General features: G+C 43.3%; 1 long non-coding RNA gene across 1 annotated transcript; it reads left to right on the forward strand.

Moving 5' to 3' along the window:
• Nucleotides 1-7612: 7612 nt before the first annotated feature.
• On the forward strand, nucleotides 7613-26630 carry LOC129622393 (uncharacterized). The gene is made up of 3 exons (XR_008699953.1): nucleotides 7613-7704; nucleotides 25049-25181; nucleotides 26558-26630. It is a non-coding gene; the product is annotated as an uncharacterized LOC129622393 (long non-coding RNA).
• The last annotated feature ends 688 nt before the right edge of the window (nucleotides 26631-27318 follow it).

Consider the following 27318-nt stretch of genomic DNA (forward strand, 5'->3'; position numbering starts at 1 on the left):
AATAGATAAACGCGGAAGTGCAGAATTGCTTCATCCAAGTCTGGCTCCAAATTGTGAAATGTCTCAGTCTGAAGTGTTGCCCAAGCAACCCTTGAAACAAGCTTGCCAAGCTGGCTGGCTAGATCCAGAAGATGGAGATGACATTCGTGGAAAGGGGAATTCTGTCCACCCAGAAGTGAAGACAGCAGGTAGACAGACCCAGTCAGCTGCTCAGGTACAGTGAGAAACCATTTGAATTGAAAAAAAAAAAAAAAGATATGCAAATCATAACTAAATTACTGGAGGGAGGACACAGCAGAACAGGAAATGTGCATGCAGATAAGTGAAGCCTCCATTAATGGTTTCCCTGCACTTATCAGAAGGGGTTTCAATTAACCTGATGAAGACCAAGGCAATCACAGTAGGAAGAAGGATGGATTTAGGATTAATCTCCTGTTGTTTCCTACAGTAATTTATGAGGGAAATGCTTCTGATGAGCCAAGCTGGGATGAACCCCAAGTTGATTAGATTTTTTTAAAAAAAGAACCACGTTAAAAACATTGATTCCCAAACCTAGCTACACGTTAGATTCATTTAGGGATCTTTATAAATTTCCAAAGCCCAAACCATACCGCAGCTCATCATGACCTCTAGGGGGTGGGACACAGGCATTAGTATTTTCTGAAGCTCCCCTTGAGTCTAAGGCGCAGACAAGCTTGCAAACCAGTCTGATGGACATATACATACACGGTGGAGATTTGTTAGGAAATGGCCTGTTGGGTTAAAGGAAAATAAATACAGTCCTTAAGAAATGACAAGAAAATAGCCTGCCTTAAAACAGAACAGGAGGCATGTCTCTCATTTCCTTTATTTGTCATTTTAAAAAATGCGTGTTAGTGTCCAAGAGGAATGGGTGAAGAGACAGAGCCACATTCAAAACAGAGAAATGGGCCCAAGATGGCGATGGAAGAGAATCCTGAACACGCCTCCTCCCACGAACACACTGAACCTACAGTTACATATGGAAGAACTTCCTCTGAGTGACTCCTACGCAGCTGGCAAACGAGAGGAGGTGCACATGGAATGAAGCTGGTGTCACTGCGGCAGGAAAATGCCTGGAGTGCTTCACCTCTAAAGATGAGCGGGAATTTCCTGGTTACGACAGCACTGTGGACCAAGAAAGGGAGCTGTGTGGATCCAACACAGGCACTGTCTTGCCTAGATACAATCTTTCCAAGTTCAACATCATCCAGCTCTTAAAAACGGGAAATGAACCTGTTTGCTCCATTTTAATTCTGTCAGTGGCATCTTGTGGTTAAGAGCACAAACTCTGGACTGATGGATGTGGTCTCAGGTAAGGAACATTCCACACATCACAGACACTCTCCGCATCCCCACACCACAAATAATATGTCACAGAATCAACCTAAGTCTATTGATCCCTTCAGAAGAAACAGGGCAAGATTTTTGAATTGATAAATTCTCTTTCTGAGTTTCAAGTTGTAAAAACCATATAATCTTGGAGCTTCTGAGAAACACATTTTCTACCATGTGTAGAGGTCAAAACAGTAAATCAACTCAAAGAAAGGCATGGAGATTACAGCGTTAATTTCACTGCCTTTCCCATAACACATGATCCATGAGGCAATGAATCTCAGCCAAAAGTTATACCCAGAGGCAGAAACTGTTACCTGGTAAAAGAGACTAAGATAAAGATGTGTTTTTAGTGTGGATTCATCTTATCTTGGCTCCTATTTGCATATAATAGCATTCCTCAACATATTACTCTTCTTCAAGAAAAAGTGAAAAAAGTATGCTTAACACATAGAAGTGGCTGCTGATCTTCAACCAACTTGGAAAGTTTTTCAGAATGCAAGTCTTAGCTCCTGCACTCAGCCAGTTGTGAGGACCACAGCATTTCCCCTTATGTCAACACTGGATATGTTGAGAGTAGTTGAAGAATTGGTGAATGTTACATGTGGAAATCTGGGTGTTCAGCCACTCAGGACAGTATCTGAAGGGAGAGGTTCAGCCTGCAGGCTTTGTTACCTAGCCTTCTGCCATTGCTCATAGGGAAGGAAGATGGCGGTGGATTCTGAGGAAGCTTCCCTCATGGAGCCAATGCAGGAGAAGCAATGCAGTTGCTATGGTTGGGACACAGAACTTGGGCCATTTTCCCCATCTCCTAGACGGAAGCAGAGTCTTAATCTGGGAAGAAAGGGTAATAGAGAGTATCACTCTTGAGGTACTGGGGAAGGGGAGCACACACACACACACACACACACACACACACACACACACACTTCTATTCTCAGGGGAGAGGCAGAAACATGTACAAGAGGAACTACAGCGACAGGCAAGGCTGGAGCACTGAACAGGCCACACCGTGACCCCAGCAACACAGGGCCTTCCCAAGCCTGAAGATTAACCAGATCCTCAGAAACTACTCCCCTGCTCCCCACCACCGGGCCACTGAGCATCAGTTATAAGCAGCAGGGGGATGCTGCCAGGAGAGCTGGAAGAGAGACTCTTAATAAACTGAAGCACAGCATGGGGCCAAGAGCTAAAACAAATTCAAAGACACACGAATTAAAACCTTTTAGAAAACCAGCCTCTCCCTAAACATAAGACATCTCTCTGTGTCTTGAAGTCTGTGGTATGCTCAGGGTAACCATAGCAATAACAAACCTCCAAGGCAGCCTAACTCATGAGGCGTTAACAAAAAACCAACACTGAAGTCCTAGCAGAAGAAAAGGCATAACCCTTTCCAAACGACTTTCCTCAGTCTCCACTTACCAACACCATCTGTCTAACATACAAGCAAAAAACTGCAAGGTAGAGCCCCAGGGTTGCCTTCACTGTCATGCAGCCGTGGTGTGGGGGAGGACCACTCACCATGCCCAGAAGAGCCTAGCCCTTTCCTGCATGTTCACCCAGGCTTCCACCTTACATTTAGTTGTCCTGTCTCCTTACAGAGCTGGAACTGTGGTGAATTTTCCAAGGCATCCGTCCTATCCCAGCATACCCTCTGAGACACCCCAAGCCACAGAGGAGTCTGCAGAGGGCCCCAGCTCTCAGGGGCTCTCTAGGTTTTTAATACAGTCATAATATATCTTAAAATAAAAGAGAAAAAAAAACTAGAGTTAAATCCAAGTAATATTAAGTGAGGACCTTGAACTTGATGTCTGAGAGTGGGATAGAAATCAAGAGAGTTCACTGCCACTTTAGATACAGCAATTTTTATATTTTTGCCTCATAGAATGTTCACATCCATGACCTAATTTTAGCTGGTGTCTCTGTGAAGTAGGCAGAGAAAGTATTATTTTTCTCTCCCACTTCCACAGATGGGAAAACAGATCAAGAGCATCTCATGATTTACTCAGCATTGCAGAGCGAAGTGAGTACAGGAATAGGACCGGAATTTGGTTCCGCAAAACTCCCTGTTGAGTGTCCTTTTCGCCACGCCATGTTACCTTGCTGCCCTCGAAAAGCTCTGTGAGAGTGGGAAAGTTTAGAGTGATCACCAAATCAAGAAAACATGACACTTGGAGAGCTGAATGAAAGAGCTCTGCTATTGGGGGGAAAAAATCTAGAACAGATGCCAAGAGACACATCAAAGTGGTAGCAAAGTGCTGGACACCCTGCCCTTGAGGATGTTTCATGAATATTAGATGAGGTTAATATATTCGATTTGCCTCCAAGTGTACATTGGGTTGGTGGGCAAAGCCAATGTCAGTGAGGACACAAGAACAGATTTTTATGAGAAAAAAAGATGGAAGTGGTTTTATAGATATTTTCTTCTGACCTACAGTGGGAAGGCCCCTCTTCAGTCAAGTAGATGGTGAGAGTAGCCATGAATGGTTGCTGCCCTGGATTCTATTGTGTGCAAGAAATAGAAATTCACCAGAGTTGGCTCACCCCTGTTAGGATGGAAGGTGATTTACAGACCCTAGGGGCAAAAATGCCTCAGGCCCGAGGAAAACTCAGAACTGGGAACTTGTAACTGTCAGAAACTCAGGGGATATGTGTTCTCCCCAGCTTTTATTTCTGTTTCTCTCTGAGTATTTGTGTCCATTCTTTTTCCCTAGGGAGTTCCCTCTGCTACTCTGTCCACATTTAGGATCAAAGACAGGCCCCCACTGCTCCTAAAGTTCGTATCTCAGCCATATGAACCCAGTCTCTCTCCCCTCCATCCCTCTTTCTCAAACAAAGCTCCCATGGAAGGAACTCTTTGGGGCCAGATTGGCTCAGGAATTCCTGACCCAATCAACTGTGACCAGGAGTCAAGGTCCCATTAGACATAAACAGCTGTTGGGAGTCACTCTCTACAGCTGACAATAAGGCATCTGTAGATAGGAATCATTTAAGCTGAGCATGTACTTTGAAATATATCTAACACTCATTCCCACTAGGATGGCTATGCTAAAAAAAAAAAAGGAAAATATAAAATGTTAGCAAGAATGTAGAGAAATTGGAATCCTCATATAATGTAAATGCTATATGAATATAAATGTAAAATGATGCAATTGCTAAGGAAAACAGTTTGATGGTTCCTCACTAGATTGAACATAGAGAAGGAAATGGCAACCCACTCTAGTATTCTTGCCTGGAAAATCCCATGGACAGAGGATCCTGGAAGGCTACAGTCCATGGGGTTGCAAGAGAGTCAGACACCACTGAGTGACTAAATAACAACAATAACAGCAATAGATTAAACATAGAATTATTATATGACTCAACAATTCAACTTCTAGCTATATACCCCCAAAGAATTCAGAACAAGTGTTCAAACAAAAACTCATTCACAAATTTTCATAGCAGCACAATTCACAAGAGCTAAAAGGTAAAAACAACCCAAATGTCCATAGTTGATGAGTAGCTAGACAATGTAGTATAGCTGTTTAGTCATACAATGGAATACTATTTGCCCGTAAAAAAGAAATGAAGTGGTACATGTTATACCAGGAATGAACCTGAAAGCCATTATGCTAAGTGAAATAAACCAGATATAAAAGACCACATATTGTATGATTTCTATTATATGAAATATCCAGACCAGGCAAATCCACAGAGACAAAGCAAATTAGTGGTGCCCAGAAGCTAGGGGAGACAGGAATAAAGAATGACTGCTTCATTCTTCATTGGGTATAGGGTCTCCTTTTGAAGGTGATAAAAATGTTCTGAAGCTAGAAAGTGGAGAAGGCTGCACAGCATTGTGAAGGCACTAAATGTCATTGAGTTGTACACTTTAATTCTTTATTTTATATGTGTTTTACCACAATTAAAATATTTTTATATAAATATACACACACACACACACACACACATATATATAAAAAACTTCCCTGGTGGCTCAGATGGTAAAGCGTCTGCCTACAGTGCGGGAGACCTGGGTTCGATCCCTGGGTCAGGAAGATCCTCTGGAGAAGGAAATGGCAACCCACTCCAGTACTCTTGCCTGGAAAATCCCATGGATGGAGGAGCCTAGTAGGCTACAGTCCATGGGGTCGCAGAGTCAGAAACGACTGAGCGACTTCACTTCACTTCACTTCATATATATATATATATACATAATCACCTGACTATGCTCTGAGAAGACCAATCACATCTACTACCCTAGAATAGTCTAGCTGAGACTAGTAACTAATACATTAACTCATTTGCTCATTCAGTAAACATGAATGAATTGAGCAAGCATATGGAAGCTAATAGGCCCAGTCCCCAGCATCAGGGAGCTGACAGGTTACCGGAGCAGATACAAAGAGATAGATAATTTCAATAAAGTGTGATAAGTGCTAAGACTAAGACATCCTCGCAGTATTTTGAGAATCTAGATGAGATATGATCATGCAAGACTGACTTACAGATGAGGCCACACCTGAGTTGATCCCTAAGAGATGAACAGGAACTGTCCTGGTGAGATTGCAAGGAAGGAGAATGGGCATCCCAGACTGAGGACAGAAATGCACTAAGGTACACGACCAGACAGAAAGCGGCCAGCGGAGGAGCGGGTAAGCCAGTGGCAGGAGAGCACCAGGGAGAAGCAGAGTGTAAGAAGGTGGGAATGGGTGGGGGGCGGGGAGCGGGGAGCAGGAGAACCAAGTGTTCACAGAGGTGACAATCGAGGGAGAGAAGAGAAAGGAGTCAGAAGTGTCTCAACTTCAGCACAGTCAAAGAATAGGACTGAAAGTGACCATGGATCTGACAATGTGTGCCCTGCACACTCTTTTGGTCATGGTGAGTACGGCCCCACTGAGCATACCATGAGGTTTGGCTTGGGAAGGAGGTCTAACATGGATGGAGAGGGAACATATTTATGTACTCAGGAGAAAGACAAGATGAGCGAGAGAAACGGAAGCTAGAGAGAGAGAACCCATGACGCCAAGGAGGTGCCAAGGCTGAGGAGCTCTCAGAAGGGGTTACCTTTAGCCAGAAAAGAGAGTCCCACAGCCTCTCAGATGCAGGGAGGCAGGGAGGGTGAAGCAGGACGGGGGAGGGGCAGACATAAGGATAAGGGAATTCCTACCTAATGGCCTCTATTTTCCAGCAGAGCTCAAGGAGTGGGAAATGTTAAGAAGAACCACTATGGGGAAAGGACAAGTTTGCTGGCAGGGACTTTAAATGGGTTTCCAGGCTGCTTGGTGGCCCCATGGTGACTGCAGATGACTCTGTAGTAGTGCCAATCTGCGTGGGCTGCGGATTTTCTCCAGCACAGCTCTGGAGCCCAGGAGCCCAGATGTCACAAAGAAAGAGCTGGCCTGAGCAGGCTAGGGGACAGCCAGACAGGGGCAGCAGGACCCGCAGAGGAGAGGGAGGGTTCAGGCAAAGGAGCATGATGACAGGGCTCCTGACGCTTATGCTAAATTCAGAAGGAAATGAGGAAGTCGGGGGTGGGGTTCTGATTCAATGACAGAACATGGCAAGGGAAAGAGACTGTAGGTTTTATGGGGATTGTAAACCCAGCATACTGGGAGGTAGGAGTGGGCAGGCTGAAAGGTGGCGGGCTCGGATAGGAGTGGCCTGGAGAACAATTCAAGGCAATATGTAATCAAGGGCTAAGTAGGATGATATGAAACGTAAGTGGGCTTAAGCACTGAGGAGGAGGGTGGAGGGACTTCAAATGCAGGGCTCAGTGTGGATGGGGGAGAAATCCAGTGTGATTTGCTGTGTTAACATTTAGAGCCTGCAAGGCACCCCCAGTAGGGAATTCAACAGCATCCTGAAGCCTAGAAGGCACTGGGTAGATCAAACCAGAGATCCAGTTCCTTTCATCTCATCAGAGGTGGAAAATGAACAATAGGAGAGACTATGAAGATATCCTCAATTCTCCCTAAGAAATGCTGCGGTGGTGCCCTGAAACGGACCTTGCCTGTTCGATTCACTCCCTGCTTCAAGCCTCCTTTAGCACCATGTCCACACTCCCCCTCCTCAGCTGGTCTGGAAATTTCAAGAAGCCTAATGCACGTTGCACCCTTCCACAAGATAAGGCCGTGAAGTAATGTGAAAGGTTTGGGGGAAGGGGGAGGGGAAAAATCATCAAGGTTGTCTTTGATGAAGACAAGGTTTACAGCATTCACTCTAGTGCACAGGAGCCTGGAGCCAGAGAGGTGACGTCCTGGCCTGAAGTAGCACAGCCAGTGAGCAGCAGAGGCCAGACCCGGCTATACTCTTTCCTCAGATTAACCCAGAAGGAGCCAGCTGACTTCCTTCCCTGCCCACTCCCTGGTCAGTCAAAACCAGAGCCTCTGTTTCCTTCTCCTCTTAAACTCTATGCTGGAATTGAGTATAAGTATCTGTGGGGCTTTTTTCCAGTACCCATTTCCCCTTCTTTCTTTTGATCTCAACACCTAATTTGCCTCTTGTGAAGTACATTTCCCTACCCTCTCCCCACCCACCCCTCCATCCGGTGGCTATCTAGCATTAACCACGTGGCTCAGTGTAGTCCTACCTGCTCTTCCACTGAAATCTGAAACCTGAATCAAGACTGCTACAGCTATTCATATCATGAACAGGGCCTTACCTGAAGGTTAATTCCTGGTTCTAAGATCCCAGACTCATCCTTTCAGAACCCAGTTCTAAAGTTTTTCCTTGTGGTCTGCATATTCGTCCAGAAAAATCCCCATTTGTAACTTTGTGTGAGTGGGATTTGATGCTTGCTGTCCTGAGATCCTGCAGGTCCAGTATCTGCCATTAAATGAAAACAGAGTTTAGACCAAGTTAGGACCAGGCGGTGTCACAGAGTCCATCTGTCAGCAAATCCTCCCAGCACTGCCTTCGAAGCACGTCTGTAACCGGAGCAATGCCTCTAACCACCATCGTTCCCATCACTCTGGTCCAGCCATCAAGGTCTTCGGCCCAGGCTATAGCAGCAGCCTCTTTGTTGGGGGCACCACTTCCACTTGCGCCCCTAGAGTCTGTTCTCCAAGCAGCAGCCAGGGGGATGCTGTGATAGGGTAGGCTGGACCACATCACTCCTCTGCTCATGTCCTCCCAACAGCTTCCTCACTACCACTCAGAGTAAAGTGAAAGCATTACCCATGACCTTCACACGATCTGGCCCCATCCCTCCCCCACCTTCCCTGCTCCTCCCCATTCTGACTCCTCTGCCCCCACTACACAGACATCCTTGCTGTTGCTCCAATACCCAAGGCACACCACTCTCACTTCAGGGCCCCTGCCCGTGGCATCTCCCACATGGAGATGTAAGAAAGCTGGAAAGTAAGCTCCATGAGGGGAAGGACTTTTGTCTATTCTTTGCTCTATCAACACCTGGCAGAGTGTAGGGCACAAAACAGGTGTGAACTGGGCAGCCCAGTGCTTCGACCTCCTTTCTCTTCACTGCCACTTTCAATCTGGAGGTTTGTCAGACTTGGGGTGGATGGGTTTTTTTTTTCCTGACTGCAGCCATGAGAACCAGAATCACTTGAAAAAAAAAAAATAGACTATTTTTCACAGCAGTTTTAGTCTTACAGCAAGATTGAGAGGATACATCTATTGTTGTACAGAGGGAAATATCCCATATACCCCACACATGCACAGCCTTCCCCATCATCAACATCCACCACCAGAATGGAACAGCAGTCACAACTGGTGATTGTATATCGATACATCATTATCACCCAAAGTGGATAGCTAACATTAGAGATCATTCTTGGTGTTGTACATTCTATGGGTTGAGACAAATGTATTATACAATGGCATGTCTCTACTATTATGGTATCATACAGAAATAGCTTCATTGCCCTAAAAATTTTCTGTGCTCCACCTAATCATCCCTCCCTCCTTAGACCCTGGCAACTATTGATCTTTTTTATTTTCTTCATAGTTGTGCTTTTTGCAAAATGCCATATAGTTGGAATCATACAGTATATAGACTTCAGATGGGCTTCTTTCACTTAGTAATATGTATTTAAGGCTCCTCTATATCTCTTCATGGCCTGGAAGCGCATTTCTCTTTAGTACTGAAAAATATTTCATTGTGGGCTTCCCAGGTGGCTCAGAGGTAAAGAATCCGCCTGCCGAGCAGGAGACATGGGTTGGATCTTGGGTAGGGAAGATCCCTTGGAGGAGGAAAAGGCAACCCACTCCAGTATTCTTGCCTGGGAAATCTCATGGACAGAGGAGCCTGTCAGGCTACAGTCTGTGGAGTCAGAAACTGTTGGACACAACTTAGTGACTAAACAACAACAACATTCCATTGTATGATATACTAGCTTATCTAGTCACCTACTGGAGGACATCGTAGTTGCTTCCAAATTTGGGCAATTATGAATAAAGTTGATGTAAACATCAAGCACAGGTTTTTGCATAAACATAAGCTTTCAAATCCTTTGAGTAAATACCAAGGCGTGCAATTGCTAGATCATATGGTAACAGTATGTTTACTTTCATAAGAAATTGTCAAACTGTCTTCCAAAGTGGTTGTAACATTTTACACTGTCATCAGCAATGAGTGAGAGTTTCTGTTGTCTCATAGCCTCACCAACATTTCATGTTGCTACTGTTTTGGATTTTGGCCATTTAATAGATGGGTAAACAATCACTTTTTATATTTGTTTCTAGAAGTAAAACTCAAAGGCTACTGAAATATATACACCAAAAAACAATACTTTTAAAATCAAAGAGAAACAAACAGAAATAAAAGTGCATAAACGTATAAATATATCTTTCTAAACCGATGAAAGCCCAAAAGTGTGGCCTTTGTGGGATCAGGGTTCTTTGGGGAGCAGGGCTGTTAGGGAGAGATTGCCTTACACAAATTCCCCAGAACCCTTTCTTGGAAATGTTTCACTTTGCTTCAATACTGCCTAGCACTGGAGAAATCTACAAGCTTTCTAATTGCCCTTGAAGATGGTTGCTTCCTGGAACTACTTTATAAGTTATGAAAACAGACAACCAGGATATTTTTATCTATCCCATGGCAGGCACCTGAGAGACAGCTGCCCCAGCTGCAAACCCATTGGAAGACCTTCAGGTCCCTACTGCCAAATAATTCTGGCAATTTTCAGGGTCCCTAAGGGACAATATACATCTTTAGCTTGTCCAACTTGTGGTCCACTCTGACCCCAGGTTAGTAGCTGTCCTTGACCAGTACTTGCCAGCCTTGCCCACATAGTTTAAAATGGTCTCTATGCATGGTGTCAGTATTTGAATCAAATCAAACCCACAAGGCTTCAATGTACCACTTTATTACATGGCCAACAATATTTTGCTTGTGGAATCAAAACAGTGATTATGAAAGAAAAGAAGAGTTACTGATTCTATTAAATATGACAGCATATAATACAATAACATGCAGTATTAATATATTTATACACTGGGGTCCCCAACGTTGAAGGATGTGAGTCTGGAATGAAATGGCCAGAAACTTCTCTGAGATAGGTTTTGCTCTTGCCCCAGCAACCACCACAGAGGTTCCCCTAGACTCAGAGACTGCCTTCTCCCTCAATCAGGGTGCTTCTCAAAAACAAAAATGAAAACACAGAATTCTCGAGAGCTCTTTATGACATCCTCTTTCATGTCCACTCAAGCAGTTTTTGTTTTTGTTTTTTTAAGTCAGAAAGTTCCCTATTGGCTTATGAAAGCTCCCTTTGAAACTCCTTAATTCTATTGCAGATGGGTGATTTAAGCAGGGCCTGCAAAGTTTATCTTCAGTGACAACCCAATGAGTTGTGTATTATTTCACTTAACACATTACAACAAAGGTAAATGACCTCCCAAACCCACTCAGGTGATAGATGTGGGGCGAGGATTTAAATCCAGATGTATCTGACTCCAAAGATGTGTTTTTCTTATAACATCATTTGGATTTCAAACACAAAAGCCTCAGTTTAATCTGCCTACCAGTGAGTCTGGTCGGAAACTTGGGCACAGGGAAGTATGTCCTAAAATGCTTCTTTTTCATACTTTATTTTATTGCAGTATAGTTGATTTACAATTATTATATAGGTTTCAGGTGTACAACATAGTGATTCAGCATTTTTAAAGATTATAATCCATTTATAGTCACTATAAACTATTAGCTATATGCATTGTGCTGTGCAATATATTCTTGTAGCTTATTTATTTTATACATAGTAGTTTGTACTTCTTAGTCTCCTTCCCTTGTCTTGCTCCTCCTCTCTTCCCTCTCTGCACTGATAACCACTAGTTTGTTCTCTGTATCTGTGAGTATGTTTCTCTTTTGTCTTTTTGTTACTAGTTTTATTTTTTAGATTCCATGTATGATATTATATCGGAGAAGGCAATGGCACCCCACTCCAGTACTCTTGTCTGGAAAATCCCATGGATGGAGGAGCCTGGTAGGCTGCAGTCCATGGGGTCGCGAAGAGTCAGACACGACTGAGTGACTTCACTTTCACTTTTCACTTTCCTGCATTGGAGAAGTCTTTCTCTGCTTGACTAAGCATACTTTCCTCCAAGTCTATCCATGTTGTTGCAAATGGCAAATTTTCATTCTTTTTAATGGTTGAGTAGTAGTCCATTGTGTGTGTGTGTGTGTACCACATCCTCCTTATCCGTTCATCTATTGATGGACACTTAGATTGCTTGCATATCTTGGCACTTATAAATAAACATTGGGAAGCATATATCTTTTCAACACTGAGATGCATATATCTTTTGAATCCATGTTTTCATTTTCTTTGGATATATACCCAGGATTGGAATTTCTGGATCATACAGTAGTTCTATTCTTAGTTTTTTGATGAACCACCATACTATTTTCCACAGTAGCCGTACCAACTGACATTCCCACCAACAGTGTACAAGTTCCCTTTAATCCATATCTTCCCCAACATTTGTTACTTGTGGTCTTTTTGATGATAGTCACTCTGATAGGTGTGAGGTGATATATCATTGTGCTTTTGATTTGCATTTTTCTGGTGATTACTGATGCTGAGCATCTTTTCATGTGTCTGCTGGCCATCTGTATATTTTCTTCGGGGAAATGTCTGTTCAGGTCTTCTACCCATTTTTTAAATTAGATTGTTTGCAGGATTTTTTTTTTTATGTTGAGTTGTATGAGCTGTTTATGCTTTGGATATTAACCCCCTAATGATCATATTGTTTATAAAATGCTTCATTTTTAATTAGATTTTACTTACCGTGAAAAACTTTTCTATCAGTTTTCTCACCCTTACCACTTCCCAGAGCAGTGAAGGTTACCTCTCCCTGCTTGTACTCATAGCACTTATTGTTGGGGAAGTGATAGCCTGAGAAGAGATGAAAGTCCCTAACATCCCAGAATGTCAGAGTCAACCTCCAGCATAAGCCTCTTTGATCTGCCTCTGCTCACAAGCAAGTTGGAAAAGAGCACTGGTCTAATTTTTCCAGGACAAGACCCACAGCCAGGTGGCAAATGAATACATGGTGATGCTAATTCATGCCTACTTCCTTCCTTCATTCTATGACCTCAATCACATCCAGCTACTCTCTGTCCACAAGCAAAGCAGGCTGTGTGCATCTCCAGGAAAGTAGACCATGTGATTTCCTGCCAGAGGTGGTCCCCACCCCTGGGTTGGGACTTTTGTCAATGGGGTCATCCCTGAATGAACCAGGTAGGACAACACTAAAATAAAACTCTTTCTTCACATCTGACCACTTCCCAGACTAGAACTGTTGGCTCACAAAGGCAAGAGCCTAAGTGTGGCTAGTGGTTGGAGAAACGACTCAGAGCCCAGCGCCCAAGCAAGACATGTTCTTTCATGGCGTCTGCCTTTCCAGCCTGTTAGGAGTGGAGGGATATTTGTGCTAAGATATAGCCTCCCTCAAATGCTCCCCTGAACATATGCTGACGACAGGGATTCTTTATTCCTTGTGGAAAATGTTTTTGCCACATAATAAAGCCTTACCTTTGATTTGGATGTTCTGTGCAGTGTCTCCTTTCAACTGAATTCAAAACAAAATCCTTCCAGAAGTCCCTCTTGCAGACTCTTCCATGAACAGTCTGGGAGGCAAGCTGCACAGTCACTGCTGAGATCAACATCCCCTGGGTCCACCCTGAGGGATACAGAGTGATGTCTCTCCACAAACTTGAGCCACTCTCCCTGTCTTCTAGGTTAATAAAGAAGCCTAAACAATATAAGGAATTCATCTTCAAGGTTTTCCCCAGTTTTGTTCATCAGGCATGATGGCTGATTAGACAAAAATCACCACTGTGGTCCTTCTGCCTCTAAATCACATAAGGTCAGAAGGGCTCCATAGTGCTATCCTTGAATAGGTAGGTTTAATAAGGTTTTCTTTCCTTATGGGAGAATGGCTCTGCATTCCCCTTGTTCAGTTTTATCCATCAATATTTTTTTCTGCAATATCTTGTTTTTGGTTTTAATGGGCCCTCAATGACCAGTGGGGGCTTTCCAGCAGGTGCTAGTGGTAAAGAACCTGCCTACCATTGCGGGAGATGTAAGAGATGCAGGTTCAATGCCTGGGTCTGGAAGATGCCCTGCAGGAGGGCATTGCAACCCACTTCAGTACTCTTGCCTGGAGAATCCCATGGACAGAAGAGTCTGGTGGCCTACAGTTCATGGGGTTGCGAAGAGTTGGACACAACTGAAGTGACTTAGCAAGCATGCATGCAATGACCAGGGAAGTCTTGAGAAGACCTGGTAATTATGTTATTGCTATGAGGGTTGGATCTCTAGGCTCCTATATCAGGGTTTCCTGAATAACTGGCTGGGAAAGTCTGCTGTGCTACCGCTCTCTGGGCCCTGAACTGGGCCCATCTGCAGCCCTCACCCTCCAGGACTCTGATGGTGCCAGGACTGTGGGCAACAGCAGGACCCAGGTGCTGGGCACTAAGCCCAGACAACAGAGTCTGCAGCAAGGCTGACTGCAGTTTAGGGGATAGGCAAGAATTAGGTCATATCTGGAAAATACCACTAGAAATCTATCAAGCAGTGAGGAAGGAAGGTCGGAGCCAGATCAGTGTGGATTGACAAGTGAGGGAGTCTCTACAGGAAGAGTATGTAAAAATCAGAAGGCACCTTGTCCAGAATTAAAGTGAAAAAAAACCCAGGAAAATAGTCAAAAACAACCAATTGATTTTTGACAAAAGTGTCAATATAATTCAATGAAAAAAGGATTGTTTGTTCAACAAATGGTGCAGGAACAAGTGTTTGCTGCTGCTGCTGCTACGTTGCTTCAGTCGTGTCCGACTCTGCGTGACCCCATAGACGGCAGCCCACCAGGCTCCCCCATCCCTGGGATTCTCCAAGCAAGAACACTGGAGTGGGAACAAGTGTTTAACCCTATACAAAAATGAACCTTGACTGTTTCATACATACAATTTAACCTCAGATTTGGACTGCAAGATCCAACCAGTCCATCCTAAAGGAGACCAGTCCTGGGTGTTCATTGGAAGGACTGATGCTAAAGCTGAAACTCCAATACTTTGGCCACCTCATGTGAAGAGTTGACTCATTGGAAAAGGCCCTGATGCTGGGAGGGATTGGGGGCAGGAGGAGAAGGGGACGACAGAGGATGAGATGGCTGGATGGCATCACTGACTCAATGCATATGAGTTTGGGGGAATTCTGGGAGTTGGTAATAGACAAGGAGTCCTGGCATGCTGCGATTCGTGGGGTCGCAAAGAGTTGGACACGAGTGAGCGACTGAACTGAACTGAACTGATCTGTAAGGACTAAAGCTGTGAAATCTTTCAGAGAAAACACAGGAGAAAGTCTTAGTGACCTTGAGCTTGCCAAAAATTATTTAAAAGGATTGAAAAAAATACAAACTACAACAGTGTTATGTACTTGATGCCACTGAACTGTATACTTAAAATTAGTTAAAATGGGAACTTTTGTGTTATGTATATATTTTACCACAATAATCATAATAACAAAAGAGATAGCTTCTCTTCAGATAATTGCCAGAGGAAAAAAACCCACAAAGTGTGAAAAAAAATACAAAACTTTTGTTTTTTGAAAGGGAACCCTCTTACATGCTGATGGGAACGTAAATTGGTACAGTCACTATTGAGGTTCCTTAAGAAACTAAAAATAGAACTACCGTATGATTCAATAATCCCACTCCTGGACATACATCCAGAGAAAATCATAACTCAAAAAGATATATGCACCCCAACATTCATTGCAATACGATTAATAATAGCCAAGACATGGAAGCAACCTAAATGTACATCCGCAGATGAATGGATAAGGAAGATATGGCATATATATACAATGGAATATTAGTCATAAAAATTAATTAAATAATGCTATTTGCAGCAACATGGATGGATCTAGAGGTTATCACACTAAGTGAAGTAAGCAAGACAGAGAAAGACAAATATCATATAATATCATTTACATGTGGAATATAAAATATAATACAAATGAACTTATTTACAAAGCAGAAACAGACTCACAGACATAGAAAAGAAATTTACGATTACCAAGGGGAAATAGGGTGGGAGAGGGATAAATTAGGAGTTTGGGATTAGCAGATACAATCTACTATATATAAAATAGATGGACAACAAGGTCCTACTGTATAACACAGGGAACTATGTTCAATATCTCAGAATAAACTATAATGGAAAAGAATATGAAAAAAGAATGGATATATGTATATGTATAACTGAATCACTTTGCTGTACACTAGAAATTAACAACATTGTTCATCGACTATGTATGTGTTAGTCATTCAGTCGTGTCCAACTCTTTGTGACCCCACGAACTTGTAGCCCACCAGGCTTCTCTGAGCCTGAATTCTCCAGGCAAGAATACTGGAGTGGACTGCCATTCCCTTCTCCAGTTAATCAACTATACTTCAGTGAAAAATAAAAAATAAAACTTTCATTCTTTAAAAGAGACTGTTATAAAAATGAAAAGGTTGCATATGAAAAGGAGCAAAACCTTATCTGACAAAGGACATGTTCTAGAATATATAAAGAACATTTACAACTCAGTAAGATGACAAACAATCCAATTGTTTTTAAAATGAGCAAAACATCTGAAAGGACATATCACTAAAATAGATAAACAGATGGCAAATAAGATCTGAAAAGATGCCTAACATAACTAGTCATCAGAAAAATGTAAATTAAAACCACAGTGAGAAACTATATACCTACTGCTGCTGCTGCTGCTAAGTCACTTCAGTCGTGTCGGACTCTGTGCGACCCCATAGACAGCAGCCCCTAGTCTCCTCTGTCCCTGGGATTCTCCAGGCAAGAACACTGGAGTGGGTTGCCATTTCCTTCTCCAATGCATGAAAGTGAAAGTGAAAGTGAAGTCGTTCAGTCATGCCCGACTCTTAGCGACCCCATGGACTGCAGCCCACCAGGCTCCTCCATCCATGGGATTTTCCAGGCAAGAGTACTGGAGTGGGTTGCCATTGCCTTCTCCAATATACCTACTAGAATGGCTAAAATTTAAAAAACAACTATACCAAATGCTGGCAAGAAAGCGGAGCAACTAGAACTCCTCATGCACTGCTGGGAGGGATGTAAAGCACAGCACAAGCACTTTGGAAAACAGTCTGGCCGTGTGTTATCATATTAAATATGTATCTACTATGAGATCTAGCCATTCAACCTCTAGGTATTTACCCTGGGGAAATAAAAGCATATGTCCACAAAAGACTTGTACCTGAGTTTTCTTAGCAGTTTTATTTCTAATCATCAAAAATTGGAAGCAATTCAAATGTCCATCAAGAGGCAAATGGACGAACAAATATAGTATATATGAACAAATATAGTTCATATAGTATGAACAAATATAGTATACATGTAGAGGGGAACACTATTCAGCAATAAGAAGGAATTGACATGTGCAATAACATGGATGAACCTCAAGATAATTATGCTGAAAGAAGTCAGACCAAAAAAAAAGAAAAAAACTACATGCTGTCTGTTTCCATATATAAAATTCTAGAAAATGCAAATTAATCTATAGAGATGGAAAGCAGACAACTGGTTGCCTAGGAACAAGGTGGGGGGGAGTGAAGGATGGATTACAAAGGGGCATAGGATGCTTCGGGAAGTGATAGACATATTCATTATCTTGATTATAGCAATGGTTTCATGGCTGTATACATATGTCAGGACTCATCAGTTTGTATTGTTAAATATGTATAGTTAATTGTATACCAGTTATAATTTAATAAAGGCTTTATAAAGTAGATGGAAGAAAGAAAAACCCACCCTCTGTCATCAATAGGCAATACAGGGTCATGGCTAGATGTGGGCCCTGGAGGCTTCTCTAGGCTTGGATTCAGGATCTATGTAAGACTTACTAGTGTAAGAAGTGAAACGAAGTGAAAGTCACTCAGTTGTGTCCAACTCTGTGACCCCATGGACTGTACAGTCCATGGAATTCTCTAGCCAGGATACTGGAGTGGGTAGCCTTTCTCTTCTCCAGGGGATCTTCCCAACCCAGGGATTGAACCCAGGTCTCCCACATTGCAGATGGATTCTTTACCAGCTGAGCCACAAGGGAAGCCCAAGAATACTGGAGTGGGTAGCCTATTCTTTCTCCAGCATATCTTCTGACCAGAAATCAAACCAGGGTCTCCTGCATTGCAGGCGGATTCTTTACCAACTGAGCTATGATCTTGGCCAAATCATGTGATCTTGCTAAAGCCTGCTATCCTCACCTGGGAATGGGGATAATAACAGTGCTGTGAAATTTATAAAGTACTTGAACAGCAGCTCATGGGAAATGTCAGGATTGTCACTGTCATAATCATCCTTTGTAAAGCTGATGATTGAAATGCAAAACAGACAGACACTGGAGATCAGCATCCAGGTGGGTGTGTGGAGGGGAGTCTGTGAGAAGTCAAGAATTCAGGTCTGACAGGGATATCCAGAAGCCCCACTGCCTCAAGGAATGGTGTTTTGGGACAAACATCTGACCAGCCAGGTTTAGCAGGTCTAGAAACTGCAAGGAAAACAGAGACACCTTGTTGGTATCACATTAGACACAGTAGAAGACAAACTTTTCTCCGTCCCTCTTGCCCTGACAGTGGCTTTCTTACATAACAGAGGGATTACCTTTCAGTGTTCTAATGCTTTCCGGTCAACCACCCCTTGTGTCTGACGCCCTTCATGTCTTACACTAGATCCTGGGGTACCACCCAAGACAGTTAGCACTGCTTCAGCTTCTCTCTGGTCTGGACGATCAGAGCACTCACCTAGCTTTAGTCCCTGCCCAGAAGAACAGCAACAGGGCAGTGGTAATGCCATTGGCTGACCACTCAATCAAGACTTCGGTGGAAATACTGAACTGATGCAGGTGGAGGGTGAGAAGGGAAGATGGCCAGTTAGAAATTGGAGGCAATTCTCCAAGATCCATCACCAAGCCATGTAAGCATAAATCCAAAAAAACAAGTAAACAAAAAACCCATGAAATCAGCAGTCAGGGCTGTGGTGGAATCCAGCTGGCCAGAAGCCTGGGCCTAGGCAATTTCATTCTCTGGGAGAGGTTCCTACAGGGGGAAGGAGGAAGGGAAAAGGGGGAGAAGAATCATTCTAATTAATAAAGAGGCGAGTCAGGCCAGTGCATCCATCTGCTACTGCATGATGGAGGGGCACCTCAGCTTGAAAGAACCGCAACAGAGGACAAGGGCTCTTAAGAGCTCATGGCTCAAAATCCAGCTGCACTGCTATGCTGGTTGCACTCCATTTGCACACACGCACACACATGTCCCCTCCTCCTCCATCCTGCTCTGTGCCTGGATGACTGACCCCTTTAGGCTGCATCATCTGGGTTCTGGATGGGTTTGGCCAATGGGAGCCTCTGGGTGGATGGGAGATCAGGAGAAATGAGAGTCAGGATATTTCTTCCCTGTTCCTTCCTTGCTTTGAATCCTGGTCCTGGCAGTGGCTGGGTCCCTCTGTGATTCTAGGTCGACCTCCATGGGTCCAGTTCTCACCCATCTCTGCTCCCAGTCTTTCCACTCCTTGATCTTTTAGGTTTGTAGGTGTTCAGAACTTCTTGTGGTTGCTCCTGTCTAGGTGCCTTATCAGTCTTAACCTCGCCCTCGCCTTGTGAAGTGAAATCTGTTTGAACCATCTTCAGTAGATCCACTTGTTAGCTGTATAATAACTGGAGACAGTCACTCCCCAGGCTCCACTTTCTCATTTGTGGTGGGGACACCAGAGGATGTGAGGACTTGAGGTTAATGTACATGGTTAGCCACTCCTGATCTCCTGGGAAACACTCTAGTGGAGGACCCTCAGGATGTGACTCTTGTATTCTGTAGGTCTCCTAGTCCTTTCTCCTGCCCCCACTGCCCCCTTGGATAAACCCTGCTCACTCAGAACGAAGGAGAGAAGAAGAACATCCCTCTGGTGCCTCATGACACATGGGAATACAGGAGGGGCACTCTGCCAGCCCCCACATCAACCTTGCCCTGACAAAAGTCAGCCTGCCCGGAATAAGAAAGTAACCGCAGCCGAGAAAGGTAAAGCCAAACCTGAAAACACAGGAACTGAGTGTTTCAACCAACACAGGCCTGCAGCGTCCTTGCAGAGTGCTGTTTATGAGGCAGTAAACTATTTAAATGCTGTATTTTGGAACCCGCAAGTTCTCCTTGAATGGCTTATGAGAAGGTACTGCTAATAAGAACTCCAGGAGGACTGGAGGGGGAGATTAGGGCACCTTTGCCTCAAAGCTGCAAGTTTCTGGGGGAGGACGGAGGCTCTGTGGGGAGCAGCAGAGTCTGGAGAGAAGAGGATGCCAGAACGGGGGGTGCCCCTGGGGAAGTCTCCACGGTTCAGGCAGGGCAGCCAGAATCATAGGTGCAAAAGGCCGATTTTGTGTGCTCTGCAGAGTTGTGAGGAAGATACTTTTTGCAGCAGGCAAGAGGGCTATGGTGTGGTGTTCAAAAGCATTGCACAGGGTCTGAGCTTAAATCCTGACTTAGCCATTTGTTTGTTGAATGACCTTGGCAAAGGTACTTACCCTCTCTGTGACTCAGTTTGGTCACCTGAAACATGGGGATGATAATAGTAATAAGTGAGCTTCCCCGGTGGCTCAGATGGCAAAGAATCTGCCTGCAATGTAGGAGACCTGAATGTGATCCCTGGATTGGGAATCAACCCAGGGAGAATTCCCTGGGTTTTCTCCATGCTTGGAGAATCCCCATAGACAGAGGAGCCTGATGGGCTACAGTCCATGGGGTCACAGAGAGTCAGACACGACTGAGTAACTAAGCACACACATGCCTGTGTTATCGAGTTTCTGATGATTACATTAGATAATATTTACTATGTACTCAGCATGGGACTTAGCACATGTTAAATGCTCAAAAAATTATCTATTATCAATGTTACCACCACACCCATCTGTTTCCATCTACCTTTTCCTAGCTCCAAAGACAGCAAAGGTTGCTAGGAGATTAGCACATAATATCTTGAACATCTATTTCTGGGAAGGTGATATAGCAACACAAATTCCAGGTCCAAATCAACTCTCACAGCCCAGCAGGGTCCAGAGGCTGCTGGAGTAGAAGAGCAAAAACTGGGGAGAGGCCTTCCTTGGTGGCTCAGTGGTAAAGCCAATGCAGGAGACACGGGTTTGATCCCTGATCCGGGAACATCCCACATGCCTTGGGGCAACTGAGCCCATGAACCATAACTACTGAACTACTCAACACATGTGCTGCAACTACTGAAGCCTGCTCGCCTCAGAGCCTGGGCACTGCAGCAAGAGAAGCCACCGCAATGAGAAGCCTGTGCACCACGGAGAGTAGCCCCAACTAGCTGCAACTAGAGAAAAGTTTACACAGCAATGAAGACCCAGCAAAGCCATAATAAATGAATAAATTCTTTTAAAAAGAAAAGAAAACTAGGGAGAGTAAAGTGACCAGTGCCAAGTGAGCTACATACAAACAACCCCACAACAGTGCTGGTCGCCCTTTTGGGGCAGGACCTTAGGAACTCTTTGACACAGGACTGGCAAAACTGGACATAACTGTGCACTCCTTTGTAGAAGGCAGAATAGTTGGGAGAGGGTCTCAACTATTTGAGAACCCATCATTATCCATAAGAAATACAATCTGCTGATGAGAGAAAGAAGCTGTATAACAAGAAAGAGGATGGTGCCAAGGGAAGAGGCCTGCTGGTACCCAGGAAGGTTTCCAAGGCCATAGCAAACCTTGATGAATTTCCCAAGGTCTGAGACTCTCCCTCATCAGGCTCCAAAACTTGATGTTGTCAACAGACTGAGGGTGGATTCTCTTTTAGGGGTAGATTTACTTCAACCAGAGTAATAAAACACTGATACACAGACCAAAATGCTAATTCATTCTTCTTTCTTCCCTTACTGATAATATTTAATGAATATATAAATAAAAGTCTCTAATCTAATAGAACATGTATTCTAGTTGGGGAGAAAAAAATAAATATCAATCCAGAGAATCAGAAACTAAGCCACAGACTGGGAGAAAATATTTACAAAAGATATATCTGAAAAGGAATGTTAACTAAAATGTTTAAAAAGGACTCTTAAAATTCAGTAATAAGAAAATGAACACGATTAAAAATTGGAGGAAAAATCTGAACAAATAGAGACCTCACCACAGAAAATGCAGATGGAAAATAAGCATATGAAAATAGGCCCAACATCACATGTCATTAGGGAACTGGGAGTTAAAACAGCAATGAGATATCTCTACACCGCTCTTACGAATGGATAAAATCAGAAATAATAACAACACTAGGTGCTGGGGAGGAGCTGGAGCAACAGGAACTCACATTCATTGCTGGTGGGGATTATAAAATGGAACAGCCACTCTGGAAGACAGTTTGCCAGTTTCTTACAAAACTGAACATGCTCTTACCATGTGATCCAGCAGTCAAGCTCCTTGACATGTACCCAAAGGAGTGGAAAACTTAGGTCCACACAAAAGCCTGCACCCAAACTTTACAGCAGCTTTATTCATAACTGCCCAAACTTGGAAGCAACCAAGATGTTCTTCTGAAGGGGAATGGATAAATAAACTGTGGTCCATCCAGACAATGGAGTATTATTTAGCAATAAAAAGAAATGAGTTAATAAGTCATGCAAAGATGTGGAGGAAAATTAAATGCATATTACTAAGTAAAAGAAGCCCATCTGAAAAGGCTACATATTGTATGAGTCCAACTACATGACATTCTGGAAGAGGCAAAACTATGGCTATAGTGAAAATATCAAAGGTTGCCAGGAGTTTGGGGGAAGCAGGGATAAATAAGCAGAGGACAGAGAATTTTTAGGGCTATAAAACTACTCTGAATGATCCTATACTGTTGGCTATATGCCATTACAAATTTGTCAAAACCCATAAAATGTACAAAAAAAAGAGTGTCTGCTTATGTAAATTATGGACTTTGGTCGATATTGAGGAAATAAGTGTGTCACACTGGTGCGTATGGGAGGTGGAGGGGGTAGGGCTTGCGTGGGAGCGTCCCATGCCTTCAGCTCCACTTTGCGTTGAACCCAAAACTGCTGCAAACAAGAGTCTGTTAATTTTTTCTGGTGGGGGACTGCTCTGTGTACAAGGGATCCTAGTTCCCTGACCAAGGATTGAACCCATGCCCCGTGCAGTGGAAGCACAGTCTTAACCACTGGACAACCAGGAAAGTCCCTGTTAATTTTTTTAATCTATAAATAGCTAACAGAGAATGATAAACACCAGGGTTAGGTGTGGGGAATATGAGGAAGAAGGGCCACTTAGCTAAGGTAAGGCCACCTCCTTAGAGCCAAGATCAGAGGCGTTTCACGCAAAGGGAATGGCAAGTATGCGAGTCCTGAGTAAAGTGCCCAGCAGACTGGAACCCCTGCCTCTGTGTGCCTGCGCTCCTTTTCCCTGCAGGCACCCAGTGCAGGAAGGTGAGTTACAGGAAGAAGGCTGTGTGGTGAGCAAGGAGCCACAGCAAAGGAGGAAGTGGCTCCAGGTAGTGACCGGCAGAGGACAGCAATGGCCTCTCGCCAGCCCCGGCCTCACCCTGCCCAGGGCCAAGATGTCCGTAGATGAAGGCTGCTCCCCACAGGCAGTTCTGGGGGCTCTGTCCCCTCGCCCTTGCCTTCCACACACCCTTTCTCCAGGTTGGTTAATGCAAGTTAGTCCGCTACCATTAAATCTTGCCTGGGCAAATTATCCAAATAATTTGACCTCTCTGTGTCTGTTTTTTTGTCTACAAAATAAGGAGAGTAAGAGCTAGCTTGTGGGGCTCTGGGGTGGAAAGGAGGAGTCCGTGAGGTAAAGAAGCTCTGGAAAGCCCCTTGTGCTGGAAGTAGCCATTCAATAGTGGGTTAGTTTAATTGCTGTTATCCACATTATTTTGACTATTCTGGTCCAGTCTGTGAGCCTAGTCAGCAATTTAAGAAATGACAGTAGATAAAGTGCAGACTTCATTCAAATTTCACAAAATGTTATGCAAGTGTATTATTTGTTTTCATACCTTATTCAGGACTCCATATTGTATTTCACTGCATTGAGCGGCTTCAGCTGTGTGCAACATAATTCTGGTAAATTCTCTTTTCATTTTTATTCTGTTACAAATATTTTCTAATTTTCCTTGTTATGGCTTCTTAGATACACTCATTATCTAAAAGTGGACATTTAACTTCCAAGTACATGAAATTTTGTTTAAAGTATCTTTAATATTAATTTCTCATTTTGGTACTAATTTCTCATTTAAATGCTTTCTTTGCCAACACCCTCTGTGTTTTCTTCAGTCTAACTTTATTGAGCCTTTCGATGGCTAAGTTGAAGATCTCTGTTGGTAAGTGTCACACTGCATTTTAAAATATGTGGGTTATTTTCAAATATCTTTAGATATTGATTTCTAACATAATTCCACAGTGATAAGAGAACAGATTCTGTATGATTTCAATGCCTTTAGTTGATGAAATTTTTGTACCTTGTTTTATGTCCCTGAGTATGTTCCGGTGTCTCCTAGTTTACAGTCTACGGGAACTTGAATAGAATTTGTATCCTACTGTTGTGTGAAAATTATATAAATCTTAATTATATTGAATCGGTTCACAGTGCTTTTTAAATCTACTATATCCTTCTACATCTCTGTATATTTATTCTATTAATTTTTGAGAGTTTGATATTGAAGGTCCAACTAAAAATTAATTTATCTACTTAAAAAATAATTGTAGTATATAGTGAAACTATATGTAATCTTGTTCTGTATTTTCCAGGTCTCCTGTAAATGTGTTAGAAGCATTTTTAAATTACTTTCATAATTTAAAAAAATAAACATTTGTTGATGTTTGGTAGAAAACAACAAAATCCTGTAAAGCAATTATCCTTCAATTAAAAAATAAATAAATTTTAAAAAATAAAAATTAAAAAAATAGCATTAGAGCACTGGAATGACCCATAGGCATGGCTCTGGGCACATGAATCATTTGCACAACCCCAGGCAAGTTATTAATATTTACACTCTCTGCCTCAGTTTGCCCACCTGCATAATGGAGCTACTGATAGACCCTACTTAACGGAGTTGCTGTGAAGATGGGATGAGTTAATCCACATAAAGCTGTTAGAACAGTGCCTGGTAACATGGGGGTCCAGATGCCCACTGCTGTCGTATGCCATATTTTTTACTTCCATTTTTGACTTCTAGGAAACAGTTTCCATGGAAAGAAATGTGAGCAAACCTGTTGGGGAGGTCATACGGAGAGAAAGAGACCCTGGAGGGTAAGAAGGCACATAGGAAAGAACCAAGGGGCCCCAGTGGACAGCCAGCACCCAGACATGTGAGTGAGGCCGTCTTGATTCTTAAGATGCTGTGGCTGACAGCAGATAAAGCAAAGATGAGTGTCCCAGCCAAGCCCTGCCCAAATTCCTGCCTGCCTAAAATCCTGAACAATCAAATGATCATTCTTCTATGCCATTGGGTTTGGGGTGGTTTGCAATATGTATATATTTATATATAATATATATGTATAGTATACATATATAAATAACTAAAAATAGCTCAGTGGTTAAAAAATCCACCTGCCAAGCAGGAGACACCTGCCAAGTAAAAGATGAGGGTTTCGATCCCCACGTCAGGAAGATCCCCTGGAGAAGGAAATGGCACCCCACTCCAGTATTCTTGCCTGGGAAAATCCCATGGACAGAGGAGCCTGGCAGGCTACAGTCCATTGGGTCACAAAGAATTGGACATGACTGAGCAACTAAGCATAATAACTAAATCCATAAAACAAACCCACAACTGCATCCATCATGTGTTGATTTTCTAGTTTCATTCTCACAGGCCAATCTTATGTCTCCTTTATATCTCATCTATACAATTAATACAGAGAAGGCAATGGCACCCCACTCCAGTACTTTTGCCTAGAAAATCCCATGGACGGAGGAGCCTGGTAGGCTGCAGTTCATGGGGTCGCTAGAGTCGGACACGACTGAGCGACTTCACTTTCACTTTTCACTTTCATGCATTGGAGAAGGAAATGGCAACCCACTCCAGTGTTCTTGCCTGGAGAATCCCAGGGACGGGGGAGCCTGGTGGGCTGCCGTCTATGGGGTCGCACAGAGTCGGACGCGACTGAAGCAACACAGCAGCAGCAGCAGCATACAATTAATAAGGGAGCTCGTATTTTCTGGTAATAAATCAAAGAGTGGAATAATCCAGCAAAGTTAAGAAGGTGTGGTCTCTGCTCTTGGGAAACGTGAAGCTAAAATGGCCTTAAAGGGAAAAAAAAGGTACCATGGAATACTGAATAAAAAGACAAATCCCTCACATTTGCATAATGTTTTGGACTTTCTCGGAGTCATCAGAAATCACATGATTTTCCTTCAAAGCATCTAACAGCAAACAGTTAACGCTGGCTGACCACTTCCCATTTGCCCAGCACTCACTTGAGCATGTACATGTTATCATATCGGACCAAGTTGTACTTTCCAAAAATGGCTGTCATGGGACTTCCCTGGCGGTCCAGTGGTTAATACTCTGTGCTTACATTGCATGGGGTACAGGTTCAATCCCTGGCCAGGGAATTAAGATCTCACATGCTGCGTGGTATGACCAAATAAAACAAAAAATAACCAAAACAAATGGCTGCAAGAATACATCCCATCCTCCATGCTCTTCTTGTGACACGATGTCACCATTCTTCTCATTCCACAGCAAGAGAAGCCACCGCAATGAGAAACCCATGCACTGCAACAAAGTATAGCCCCCATTCACCACAACTAAGAGTAGCCCTCACTTCCCACAACTAGAGAAAGCCTGCAGGCAGCATTGAAGATCCAGCTCAGCCAAAAATAATAAATTACATAAAAAAGAGAGAGAGAGAGAACTGAGCTCCTCTTATCCACAGCTGTACCCATAGGATCTAGCAGATGATAACCTGCTCAATAAGAATTTATTCAATGAATGAACATGTCAACCCTCTTGAATCTCACAAACTACTGGAAGAGGTGAGTAAGGTAAATAAGAAAGACTGAGCCTAGTGATGGCAAGTGATTGGCCTAAAGCTACACTTCCAGCACCTATAAGAGTAAGATTAGATCCCTAGTCCACTGACTCCTCCAACTGGTGCCCTTTCCCTGTGCCATGCTGATGTTAAGTAGATCCCACGTACATAGCTCTTTGTAACTGTCCTGAACTGGGGAGGCACCCTGGAATGAGGGCATCCAGATGAATCCAAGCCTGGCATCCTTCCTGAAACAAGTAGCCTTTACATGAGATGTTGGAGCAAGCATGGACTATGGCCTGGCTCTGAGAGCTGAAGAGGGAATTCCAGGAGGAGAAGAAGCTTTCTGAGTGACTTCTTGTCTAAGTGAACTGGACATATGTGTAGTTGACAGTGGCCTTGCTAGTTAAAGAGAACAAGCAAGAGAAGCCTGGGATGAGCAAAGGTAAGGAATCAAGGGCTCTAGAGGAGC

The sequence above is a fragment of the Bubalus kerabau genome, chromosome 11 (assembly GCF_029407905.1).
Source record: "Bubalus kerabau isolate K-KA32 ecotype Philippines breed swamp buffalo chromosome 11, PCC_UOA_SB_1v2, whole genome shotgun sequence".
Lineage (NCBI taxonomy): Eukaryota > Metazoa > Chordata > Mammalia > Artiodactyla > Bovidae > Bubalus > Bubalus kerabau.